Source organism: Hakea prostrata, chromosome 9 (assembly GCF_041222555.1).
Source record: "Hakea prostrata isolate BN-2017 chromosome 9, UWA_Hpros_2, whole genome shotgun sequence".
NCBI classification, from domain to species: Eukaryota; Viridiplantae; Streptophyta; class Magnoliopsida; order Proteales; family Proteaceae; genus Hakea; species Hakea prostrata.
In genome coordinates, this window is record NC_142608.1 from 40,615,041 (window position 1) to 40,628,031 (window position 12,991).

Sequence of the window (12,991 nt, forward strand, 5' to 3'; positions counted from 1 at the left end):
GGTGGATTTGAATTTGAATTAAGAGACTTATCCTTTAGACTTATGGATATTTTAGCAAATATCTTTATTTTATTTACTAAGAGCAGCAAAGTTTGATCATTGGAAAAAAAAATCAGAAAAAAGGAAATTCAGAACACAACCGCAGCCCTCTCTCTTTCTAGCTGTAAGGGTATTTTGGTCCTTTCCAGTATGGGTTAGTTGGTTCATTTGAACCGGCTGGTTCACTTATGTTATATATGTTATAGCTGGTATGGTTTGATTAATTCGTATGCAATTCGAGATTTGTGGTTTTTTGATTTGGGGAAAACACGAGCTCGGCGATTCTTGGCTATGGCGATGGTTCCTCCTTGTTCTTCATCTTTGATCTTCATTCTTGGATGATCTTTGAGGCGCTCTAAAGAGAAAGTGCTCAGCAAAGGAAGGAGAACACTCGATGGCTTTCTTGAGAGTGATTCGGTGAAGATTGGATTATCTCTTGTTGATTGAATCCCCTTGTGTAATCTGTAAGTTCCCAAATTACATATTAGATTGGACTCCATTCTTGAGTCTCGGAGATGTAGGTTCACTGAACTGAACTCCATCATCAATCATCATGTCTCTTTGCTAATAATTTCATGGTAACCTCAACCTATCGATCACGCTTGGGTTAACAAATTAGCATTAGAGCCATGTGAGAGGTGTTTAGATGATATCAAATTAGGTTTATGTATGTTCTTTACATATAATTTGATGCTTTGATCTCATACGGTATATAGGTTATTGCAATTTTAATTTTCAGATCATGCATATATGCTTCTGCTGCCTTATAACATGTCTATATGCATTCATCTCTTATGAATGACCTGATTTTAATGTTGTAATTAGGTTAACCTATGTATGAGAAGCAGTTCTGATATGGTTAATGCTTAATTAATCATTGTTTATAATTTTTGCTAGAAATTCATATATAAAATTGTATTATTATATTCGGTTGATAACATTGGCACGTTATTTGGTTTGTATTCGCCTATTGTGTTAACAATTGCTTGAATAAATGCTGCTAAATATTGTATGTTATTAGCAAACAAAGTGTGATTGATTAATGCTTGCTTATTATAATTTTTCTTTTTCAAAATTGGATATCAGTATTGTGAATTGATTTTCTTGTATATACTGATTGGTGTATTTTACCAGCTCCAAAGTGGAGTTAAGCAAGGGATATAGTCTACCAGGGGAGGATTCACCTCCCAATGTGGTTACCACAAGCTCTAGTAGAGCTGTAGGTCTAGGTGAAAATCCTAGATACCTAGATTTGGGAGTTCCAATGGAGATTTCTAGGGTAGACATAGATAAATTTGATGGGACTGGGGATTTTGGAATATGGAAAAGAAAAATCAGGGCTGTCATGGCACAACAGAAACTCCTTAGGTCTATAGATGATCCTGATGCTTTCAATGAAAGCATTAACCCTGTGTTGAAGACTGAGGTGATGGAGAATGCAATTGATTGCATGCTCTAGAACATCACTGATAGTGTCATTAGGTGTCTAGATGAAGAGGATAATACCCCTATCAAAGTCTGGATTAAACTTGAAAAGATTTATCAGAAAAAGAACTTAGGTAATATGATTTATTTAAAAGAAAGGCTGTATGGTTTTAAAATGGATCCTGCTATCAGTCTAGACGAAATCTAGATATGTTTAAGAAGTTGATTCAAGATTTGTCCAGTACTGGGGAGAAGAGTAAAATAGATGATCAAGAGTTGTCTATCATCTTGTTAAATTCCCTGCATAATGATTATCTTGTTGTTAGGAATTCAATTAAATATGCTTGTCAAAACATTACCCTTGACCAATGTATTGATGCCTTAAAGAATAGGAAGTCAGAGTTCTTGTCTTCTGGTAAGGCTAAGGGAAGTGGGGAAATTTTGTTTGTCAAGGGCAAGGGCTCTTACAAGCAAGGAAAACCCAAGGGTAGGGGTAAGGGTAATGACAATCATACTAATAGCAATAAGGATAATAATGGGGATAATATATCTGATTCTAGCTCCAGGAGATGTTATTTCTGTAAGAAAACGGGTCACATTAAAAAACATTGTTTTGCATAGAAAAGAAAATTAAAAGAAAATGAGATGTCTAATTGTGATATGCCTTCTTCTAGTGGTGGTTAAGCAAATGTGTTTGAGGTCTTTTGATGACCTAGGGACCTTGTTTTGAAGACCTAATTATTTGGGTTTCCATTGGGTGCACACTTTGGTTTATCCTATTTTGTTCCTTTGCACAAGGAGGAGTGGTCTATTTATCTTTAAGGTGTTATGCTTGTGTAAAGAAGTAGTTTATTTAATAAATCTGAGACAACATGTTTGTGCCTGGTTTTTTATTAGTATTGGTCAAACTATATGCTTTATTGTGTGAGAAGTTTTGACCAATTATGATAGTGTTGGCATGTTAAATATTTGTTGTTGTTTTGTACTCTCATGGATGCTCTTATTTGCATTGGTATACATGTCTGATTGAGTTTTGAAATGTTAGAGTGGTAATAGGTGGTGATGAACACATTTATGTGTGAAATCTTAGGGCATAAAGCATGCATTTTATACACTTAGAATGGAGTTACCTTGGGTTTTATGTTGTTTTTGCAGATTTTAGGACTTTTCAAGACTTAAGCAAATATTTGGAGTTTTGGGCTTGAATCATGCTATTTAACACGTCAAGAAGTCCATTCAAATTCTCAAATGCGAAAATGGGCCTGATTTGGAGCATGATGGGCTAGAGATGTGTGATTACGGGCCAACTCCGAAATATTGAAGAGATAAAGAAGGCAAATTTGATCTACGGCTGAGATTTTAAATCAAATCTACAAAGATATTATTGAGAGAGTCTAGATGGAAAAGAGTCCTTGCATACCTCAATATCTTATTTTTTATTTGGGATTTGATTAAAGAAAGAAAAAGAGGAAAAAGAATTATATTCAGATAAGGATGAAGCAAAAATTCCGTTTTTGAATGCCTCAGTCCAGTTTCGATCAAACCCTTCATCGAACGGTCATCCGATGTCCGATCGTGCTGATTTTTGGAGGAGAGCTTCACGACTACTTAAACCTCAAATCCAACGGTGGGATTATGCATATGATCTCTCTAAGTCGGCGCGATTAGTACGTCAAAACCCTAATTGGATGAGTCAATAGAAACCCTGAGTTTTATTCAAATTCAGCCGTGCTTCATATCTGATGTAAACTCTATAAAAGGAGAGCCTACTCCATCAAAGGAGGACGTGTCTTAGAGCTTAGTAGAAGCATTCTTTCTTCTCTCTTCAGTTTATTTATGTTTTCTCTAGTTTTCTTTGCTTGCATTAGTGAGATTTAAATTTCTAGATTCAATGTTTAGGTTTAATCTTTTTATGTAATGCAATTCAAGTTCAAGCTTCAAGTTCAAGATTCAATTTTTTTAGATTCGTTTTTCTCTGGGTCTAGCAATTGCAGATTTAGATCATTCTAGATCTAGATCTGGTTGTTAGGGTTGGTTGAGATTCGAATCGTTTGTTCAATTCGCAAGTAAGTAACCTTCTTTATTAATCTTCTCTCCTCCCTCCATTCCCGCTTCTATCTACCCCTCTATATTCTTAATTTAGGATTTACTTTCAGCATTATCATTATTTATTGTTCTGCCTATTCATTCATAATCTCGGACCACATAACCGGAGCAAGCCTACAGTCGTGCCTCTGCTTCTGGTGACGGGTGGTGTTGCATCTGCATTTTAGTTATTTCCTTTTCCTTTTATTGCTTTGTTTATTGCTTTGTTATTTACTTTCTGTTATTTACTTTCTGTTATTTACTTTCTGTTATTTATTTTCTGTTATTTACTTTCTGTTATTTACTTTCTGCCTATTCATTCATAATCTCGGACCACATAACCGGAGCAAGCCTACAGTCGTGCCTCTGCTTCTGGTGACGGGTGGTGTTGCATCTGCATTTTCCTGTCTTTTATTTATGCATTGATTGTGTTTAATTTATTGTTCGTTTCAATTCGATTGCATTAGATATATAGATTAGGATCGTTTAGTTTAGTTAATTAGTTAACAAAAAAAAATTTGAATCATTCCACTCTCGCATTACTATTAAGAAGTTCAAATTCTAAGTGGCATATCTCCCTGAGATCGACCCGTTAGCTACACGATACCGTGCGCTTGCGGTTACTTTTAAAATTCTATTTGTTGTTGTTTTGTACTCTCATGGATGCTCTTATTTGCATTGGTATACATGTCTGATTGAGTTTTGAAATGTTAGAGTGGTAATAGGTGGTGTTGACATGTGTGAGACTGTTTAGTACAGTTGGATTGCACACATGAGGGTTTCTATTTCACTTGGTATTGTGAAACCCGGCCCTAACCTTAACCCGGATACTCTTTGATTGTAGGTCCGAAGACCCAAAGTAGAAGTGAAATTCAACTATGGGCCATATTGGTAGAAGATATAGTGTTCGACTCCGAACCTATAGAGATTGAAGATGATGCCCCATCTTTGAAGACAGTGTTGGATATAGAGAAGAGACTGCACCTTGATGAAGAGAAGATTAGTTGATGACCTTAGAGCTTGGTGGGATATGATTTAAAGCCATTTTTCCATGCTAGGTATGTTATAGAATATGTGTTTAAAGTTTCGTTTGATTTCGAGTAGTGGAAGACCCTCAAATCCCTATTTTTGGCTTTGTTGTCAGCCTGGGTCGAGTGCTTGGGTCGACTGGGCAATGCTACCCAGCCAATCGACCCAGAGTTGCTGAAGTGGAATAGAATCTTCTGTTTTGAGTATCTTGCTATATATACCCCATGACTTCGTGATTTTAGTATCCCTAGCCTCCATAACACTTAGAGAACGAAGGGAAACCATCTCCAAGCCTCCAAGAGTGAAGAAGAAGACCTAATCTTGCAATCTTGCAAACTCTCTCTCTTGTTCTTCAATTAAAGGTTAGTAATCTATCTTTTATGTTAATGATTTATTCTTTCTATGATCACTCTCATCTCTGAACTGAGATTATGATGAAGATGCTGCAACCTTGTAGTCATATCTTTACAATCTCTTTTCATTCTCTTGTACTATGATCATCTCATTCATTCTTGACATGATTCTTATGATTTCTTCTTAAACTATGATAATATTCCTATTTTGATTCATTCTAGCATTATAGATGCTTCTCTATGATTATTCATACCTCTGATCTATTGTGTTCTTGTACTAGAATGAGATCTAATCATCTCTAGTTCATCTCTTTCATTCATAGCATGTTTCCAATGAAAACTATGATTTTTACCAAAATAGAAACTATGGTTCTAAATTAGTAAGTAATGTTTTAATGGTGGTTTGATGTCTAAACTATGCTTTTTAGTCTTAGACTACTGTGTTAGACAATCCCTCCAAGTTTCGTCGCATTCCGGTTTGTATAGCATAGGTTTCGGATCAAGATTCTCTTTTTATTTTCGGATTTGCTCTTGGGCAGATTGCCTGGGTCGACTGGAGCACTCAACCCAGCCAATCAACGTGCAACAGTAGAATCTGTTTTCTTCGTCCGATTTGATTCGATTCATGCTTATTCTTTTAGGACTACTTCCTAATGATTATGTGATGCTATTCTAGGGTTTATTTGCTAACTTTGGATTCATCCTCTTGTCCGTCCGGAATATTCTCGAATCTATTTAAGGTAAGGAAAGTTGTTACCATATTAACATAGATTTGCATAGATTTAGTTTATAATTTGGGAACTACTTAGAATTGCTACTGTTATGTTAGTTTCTATTATGATATGAATGTTGCAATTACATTAGGATCTTATTTCCTTATTTACTTTATGTACTTGATTATGTATGAATACTTACTCATGTATGTTTTCATATTATTTAATCTTGTCTTATTATACTCTTTCATATGATGAGATATTTGTCGTGGATGATATGACTGAATTATGATTGTGATTGCTTAGGTATGATTTGGGATTGGGGAATGTCCTTTTGACATTTCTGTCCTTGGACCTCATTGGGAGTAGTATGAGATATTTCCAATGTTGTCCTTTGACATTTTCCCGGATTATTGGTTTTCATACCTAGAACTTGTCTAGCAGTGTTTGGCTAGGATTTTCCCTGTTATATTAGACCCGATTCGGAAGGGTATTGAGACCGAACGACCCGTGGTAGCAATGGGGATTTATGGGCGCTCAAGACCGGTAACCAATCCGTGAGGGGACATGAATCACATTGTGGGGGCCATTTATGGGTAAAGTTGCATATGGATAGACTTGGGCTCCTGGGCGTTCAAGACCGGTAACCAACCCGTGAGAGGACATGAGAGCTTCCCGTTTACTATATGTGGATGACCTATAGGGTTGATGAGTCCGTAGTCCAAGTTAGTTGTAGCCATAGGATACGCTGACTCTAGTGTGAAGGATACCGGAAAGGATCGCCAGGGGCGAGGAATGGACGTATTTGGATCTGAGTTGATGTAACTAAGTAGAAGACTTGCATTGGGCTAGGCTTTACCTTGACATGTGCCAATAGTTAGACCAAACGGTGATGTGAGAGAGAGGTGACTTAACCCCTAACCAAGAAATGTCCAGAAAGGATGCAAGACCCAACTACCACAGGCAGACCCAAGATGCCAAGATGGCTGAGGGGGAGTGATTGACCTACCCAACGAAGTATGGTGCTATGACTTAAAGCATGTCTGCCTATAGAGACTAGCATACATAGAGTCAGACTCATACATGCATTGTTTGTCTCATATCATATCATCTTATGCCTTGTTTGTGTTACTATGTTATTTATGCTATTATGGAATAACTTGCCTTGCTGAGTTTCTTTTGAAACTCACTCCTTTTTGTACAATATCTTTTGTTAGACTATTCTACAGGTTTTGATGGCTATGAAGCGCAATATGAGGAAGCGCAAGATGAAGAAGTGTACCATAAGCAAAGTGTTGGCGATTACGAAGATTACTGTGAGGATCCCTCGAGTGGTCTCTCTTATTACCAGGATTAGCCCTACTGTGGAGTGGGAGCGTCTGAGCATAATCGATGAAGTCTATGATTATGAAGACATCCTTTATAAAGTAGAAAAGACTGTAGTTTAGTTAGATTATATCTTTCTTTCTTGTCTTTAGAATCAGTTGTAATCCCATTTGATTTTCGAACTACATTCCGCTGTACTCGTGGAGTGAGATTCCGCCTCACTCTACTTTTGATTTATATATCTATTGGTATCTTTTCCGCACTCTGATGATTATTTCGTTTCTTTATTTTGATCCATTTGAATAATACTGTTAACATTGATTTAGTCTTGTTCTTGATATATTGTTGTGAATGTGGGAGGATGATTTCACTAACTACTGGATCTTGTGGACTGTGGATCACACACTCCGGTATGCTAGATAGGGTACCGGGCTGGGTGGATGTGAAGGTATAGCATTCGGTGTATCCCTGGTGTTTAGAGAGGTTTGGTCTCCATGTTTAGCCTAGTTAGTGCTGGTTTTGACACAGGTGTTATCAAGTGTTTGGAGAGGTTTGTTCTCCAATTCAGCCTAGATAGTGCTGGTCTTGATACAGGTGTTGTCAAGAGGGTGTATCCTCACATGTTGTTGGGGTTCACATGAGATTCAAGGGATATGGTCTGTCAGCTTGTATGGTTTGAGTGGGAGTAGTTATTTTTAAAATTGTCAAGTTTATGGAGTTGTCTGGTAGATTTGCATCAGTTTTGTTTATTTGATTATATCATATTAGCAATTGGATTTTTTATGGCCATTGTGCTTTTTGATTATACATCTTCACATTTAGTTGGAGTCTTATTCATTGTGTTTTGTGAGTTTGATCTTGTATGATCAGAGTTGTAGAGTCTTATGGAATTTACTTCCTTTCTTATCTCTGGTTGGTATCTACTCTAGGTGACCTGAATATGTCTAGTTGTTGACTTGTGCCCTTCCTTGTGGTGAGTGGGTGGATAGGTCCTGGTTGAGTAGTGATAGTAGACCAGTGATGAATTTAGGAGTGTGATTGCCTTTTGGGTTTGTCTAGATTATTTTCATCTTGTTGTTAAATATAAGACTATAAGAGTGTTTGCAATCCTAAGTTACTCCCTTCATTATTTTATTGGGTAATTTGATACTTATTGTCTTTCTCTACGCTCATGTTGAAGAAAGAACTATTTTGCAACTTCTTTAGGCATTTTTAACAACTGAATTGAAATATGACTTGTTAATGAATCCTGTTGTGGTTTCATTTGTATTCCCTTGGCATTGATATATAAGACTTGATGTTTGAGTCTTTTGCATTGTATTTTGCATTTAGGTTGACAGTTGCCTCTAGTTTTTCATTTCATTTTTTCCGTGCCTATATCTGCCTTTATGTGGTTTACATATTGGTTGCATGTTGTATTCCTTTGGGGAAGTTTTTAAAACCAGAAATTAAAATGAAAGTACTTGGATCTGTTAGGAATTTTCCTAAGTTTTGGGATCTACTTGGTTAAGGGGGAGAGCTTTATGCTTATTTGTTTAAGTTTTATTCCTTGATAAGGATCATTAGAATTTTAACCCTGTTGGAATTTATTCATTAAAATTTCTTTAGCTGTCATGTGTTAAATATTCGTTGATCATTGTCATGTTCTATATTTAAATGTTTATTGTTCAAATCTCTCTTTGCTAGTTGTTAAGTTCTCTTATGTATCATGTGATATGTTTTAGACTTGACTTGGCTTATATTGTAAGCATTTGTGTAGATTCATGGGCTGTTTTAGCTATATCAATTTGTTTGGATCCATGTTGTTCATCTGTTGATGGTTGTGAGGTTCTGTTAACCTAGGTTGTCTTTGATATCACCATGGATTTCTTTGAAGTTTATACTTGTCTCTTGTTTAAAGTCTTACTTGTTTAAATCATATATTTATTATGCTTTGGTTGGCATGAGTAAGTCTATGTGGTGGGTTACTACCTCTTGTGGAGATTGTATACTTTGTTTTTCATTTATCTATGGTGTGGTGATGTCCAGGTATGTCTTGTGTATTTTATCAGCTTTTGCATATGTTGCAGTTTTAGGGGAGATGCTGCCCAATTTTTTATGACTCTTGTTCTGTTTATCTCTTTTGTGAGATATATGCCTGGTGTGTGCATGTGTACTCTCCATGTTTGTTTGGTTGAGTTGTGAACTATGAGTTGTGGTTTAGGGCGTCTCTACCTGTTGCAGTTGTTGCATGGTGTGCCTGCAGTGAGTCCTTTAGCGTTGCATGGTTAGTGCATGTCTAGGTATTTTGCATATTGTGTTTTGCTTTGTACTTTGGTCTCTTTTCTTTTGTTTGTGCAGGTACACTTGGATGATGACGGTTGAAGCCCAGTCTTTTATGGTTATATTTAGCTTACAGATTAAGGGGGAGATTTGTAAGGATAATCTAGTCCTTTCTAGTATGGGTTAGTTGGTTCATTTGAATCGGCTGGTTCACTTATGTTATATATGTTATAGCTGGTATGGTTTGATTAATTTGTATGCAATTCGAGATTTGGGGTTTTCTGATTTGGGGAAAACAGGAGCTGGCGATTCTGGCTATGGCGATGGTTCCTCCTTGTTCTTCATCTTTGATCTTCTTCCTTGGATGATCTTTGAGGCGCTCTAAAGAGAAAGTGCTCAGCAAAGGAAGGAGAACACTCGATGGCTTTCTTGAGGGTGATTGGGTGAAGATTGGATTATCTCTTGTTGACTGAATATCCTTCTGTAATCTGTAAGTTCCCAAATTACATATTAGATTGGACTCCATTCTTGAGTCCCGGAGATGTAGGTTCACTGAACCGAACTCCGTCATCAATCATTGTGTCTCTTTGCTAATAATTTCATGGTAACCTCAACCTATCGATCACGCCTGGGTTAACACTGGCAAAGTTCCTCCCCTCATCCCCATCGGAAGGTGCTTTTTTTCTTCGTCTTTGCTGGTTCTTACTTGGAAAATTCCCTTACCCCTTCCTCTTGCTGGTCCTACTGTTTTTTTTCCTCCAAATCCTGTTCTTCTTTCCCCAATAATTTTCTTTTCTCATCTCCTACACCCTCACGATGGAATTTTCCTGCACTGGTATATTTCTAGTTCCCCTGCTGCTTCTTATTTCTTTCTTTCTCTATCCGTCGACAGCCCACTCCCTGCTGTGTTTTCTTGTTTACTCTTTCTTCTGCATCTCTTGTTCTCCTTTCCTGGCCCTCTTAGTAGTAGCAGAAACATTTTCTGCTTTCTTATTTTCTCTCCTCCACTGTTAATCCTTGCCGCAGCACTGTTTTCTGCCTGCTATTCTTTTTACTCTTGCTCTACATTGTTGCTTCTATCCACCTTGCTTTCCTTTATAGTATACCCCTTGCTGTTTTGTAATTACTTAGACTGCTGATTATCATTGCAATTTTTTTTATTTTGATTCCTTTTGGCGCTTGAGTAGTTCTTAGTTTAGTTGGGTTGGGATTAGACTTCATGCATTGGATGTAATTTTTTATCCTCTATTTAATGGAAAATTAATCAATATAACCTGCTGTAATTTGTATTACCTTGAATATAATCGTACATGAAATCTATTTTGTTTCCTTTTAGTCTTTATGATACTTGCATTTTCCTTATATTCCTTATTGCTGGGTAAAATCATATCATAAGACGTCATTGCTGGTTGAGTGTAAGTGCTGTGCAATCCCCTCCCCTAACCCCTCCTAGTATCTTTGTTAGCTTTGAATCATGTTCATTATAGAATACCCTAGTTCCTAGGGCTGTCCTACATCATTTTGATATATTGAGGATCTGAAAGCATTGAAATATATCTAATTTGTAGACTATAACCAATTCATTGTGCTGGTTATTGATTGTGTAACATAGGAGCCAGGGTCTGATGTCGCTGATGGAACTCTAGTTCATTGTAGTATATTTAACTTTTCCAATTTGTTATAACAAATTAATAGGGTCTGATTCAGTTTGTTTTTGGACTCCATGATGGATCTGGTGGGGTTGTCACTGTTGGGAAGTATGTCACACCAAAGCACATGCATGGACATCAATGGAAATGGAATAGAGCCTGATTTTCAGGGTATCCCAGTTAATAATGTCTTTTGATTTGTTTATGGTTCAACCTAAATAGGAAATGTTTAATCTGTGTAATCCCTATTGCAGATTGGGATGACATTACAAAGCATCTTTCACAGTGTGATTTGCAAAGACAAGGATGATACAGGTTCGCAGCTTGGGATGGGATATACTCTTTTTTTTTTACTGCACGATGACTATTTAGAGTACATGGCAGTATTTTTCTGCCTTTCTTTTTGTTTGAATATAGTAGAAAAATCATTGATGATAAGCAAATTTTATTTATCAATGATGTCCCTATTAGATAGAGATGCTAGGTGGTGTAAATATACTCTAATTGTAGGTACTATATGCCTGGGCAGGTTCCTTGTTCTTGAGGGAAATTGAAATCACTTTGAAGGATGCTTGGAATGTTAAAAAAACCTCAGCCTGAGGTTCATTCTAATGTTGATCTTTTTTTATTCTACACATGCTTTATTTTTAATTTGTATGTCTGTCAAGTTTTGTTGGTTAATGGGATTGGAATTTATTGAAGATATCCTTGAGAAAAGACTCATGATAACAAGGTCTTGCTGGTACGATAAGGCCAAACATCATATCTGAGTGAGTTTAAAGCATCAAGCCCTGCGCGGTTGCTTTATAGAATGAATATATAGCATGATGTCTTGAGCTTCAGCCACATTTTGTTAGGTGGACAAATAAAATATGAAGGTGCGAAATAGTAGGAGATAGGAGTATTGGGTTTTATGAATGAAGCCATTGGACGTTCTATTGTAAGTGGGAGGCCATTGTTCTCTTCAAATGAACTCGGATAAGTTCAACATTATCAATTGTTATTTATTGATGAACAAACTACATACACCCATGTTTGCAAACTATTATGTTTACACAGTTATTATTATTATTATTATTATTATTATTATTATTATTATTATTATTATTATTATTATTATTATTATTATTATTATTTTTCTGTAATTTTTGTAAGCTAGGTCCTATGATTCAAATTATCATCTGAAGTCGAATGTGGGGGACCTCAAGGACATGCCTATCATTGAGATCAAGTGAAGAAAGGGTTTTGACATAGTTTGCATGGGTTGAAGGACGGATCACCCACTTTTAAATACATGATGGTCTCAAATTGCCGTTTGGTAACACGCTTGAAAAAGCATGTTGTTTCACGTGCAACAGTTGTGTTCCAGCCAAATTAAGAATGAGGGGGGGGGGGGGGGGAGGGTTACCTATGGAATTAGATAATGGTTTCTTCAGATGTGTAAATTATGGTATAAAAGGAGAGAGCCTCAATTGATTGAGGAACTCCATAAAATTACTTCTATATTTATAATATTTCAAAACAAAGAAGAGTCCAGCATAGACTCAAACCAGCATAGCTCTTTTTCTCTCATCTTCGACAAAATCCACCGTAACACTTAATACCATAGACAAATGGATGACATTAACTGAAACCAGTGGGTGCTTGATATCGATGCACTAAGTATTGCACAGGGATGTAATCAAGAAAAAGTCCACATTTGATAGTCAATGCTGAGTGATCTATTGAGAGGAGAAATCAATCCAGTATCAGAAACATAGAGGTAGAAATATACCCACAAAAGTCTCAGTAAATGAACAATAGTTTTGCTTCTTCTTTTTTAATCCACGTCCATGAAACCTATTTCTACTATTATTACTAGATAACATGGTAATTTTTTGATGGATTTGACAATGTTTTATATATTGCACATGTTCAAAGGAGCTGGAATTGGAAGTAGAGACAGTTAGGGAGCATAATGGGATATTACTCACAAAGCAATTCATATATGCATCCTTCAAATTAAGTAGGGAATGAAACGTATCATGGAAAAAATGATCCTACTTACTTGTAATCCTTATCATACTAGCCAAAGAAAAACACTATCCTGAGTTTTAATCTGGGCGTTAAC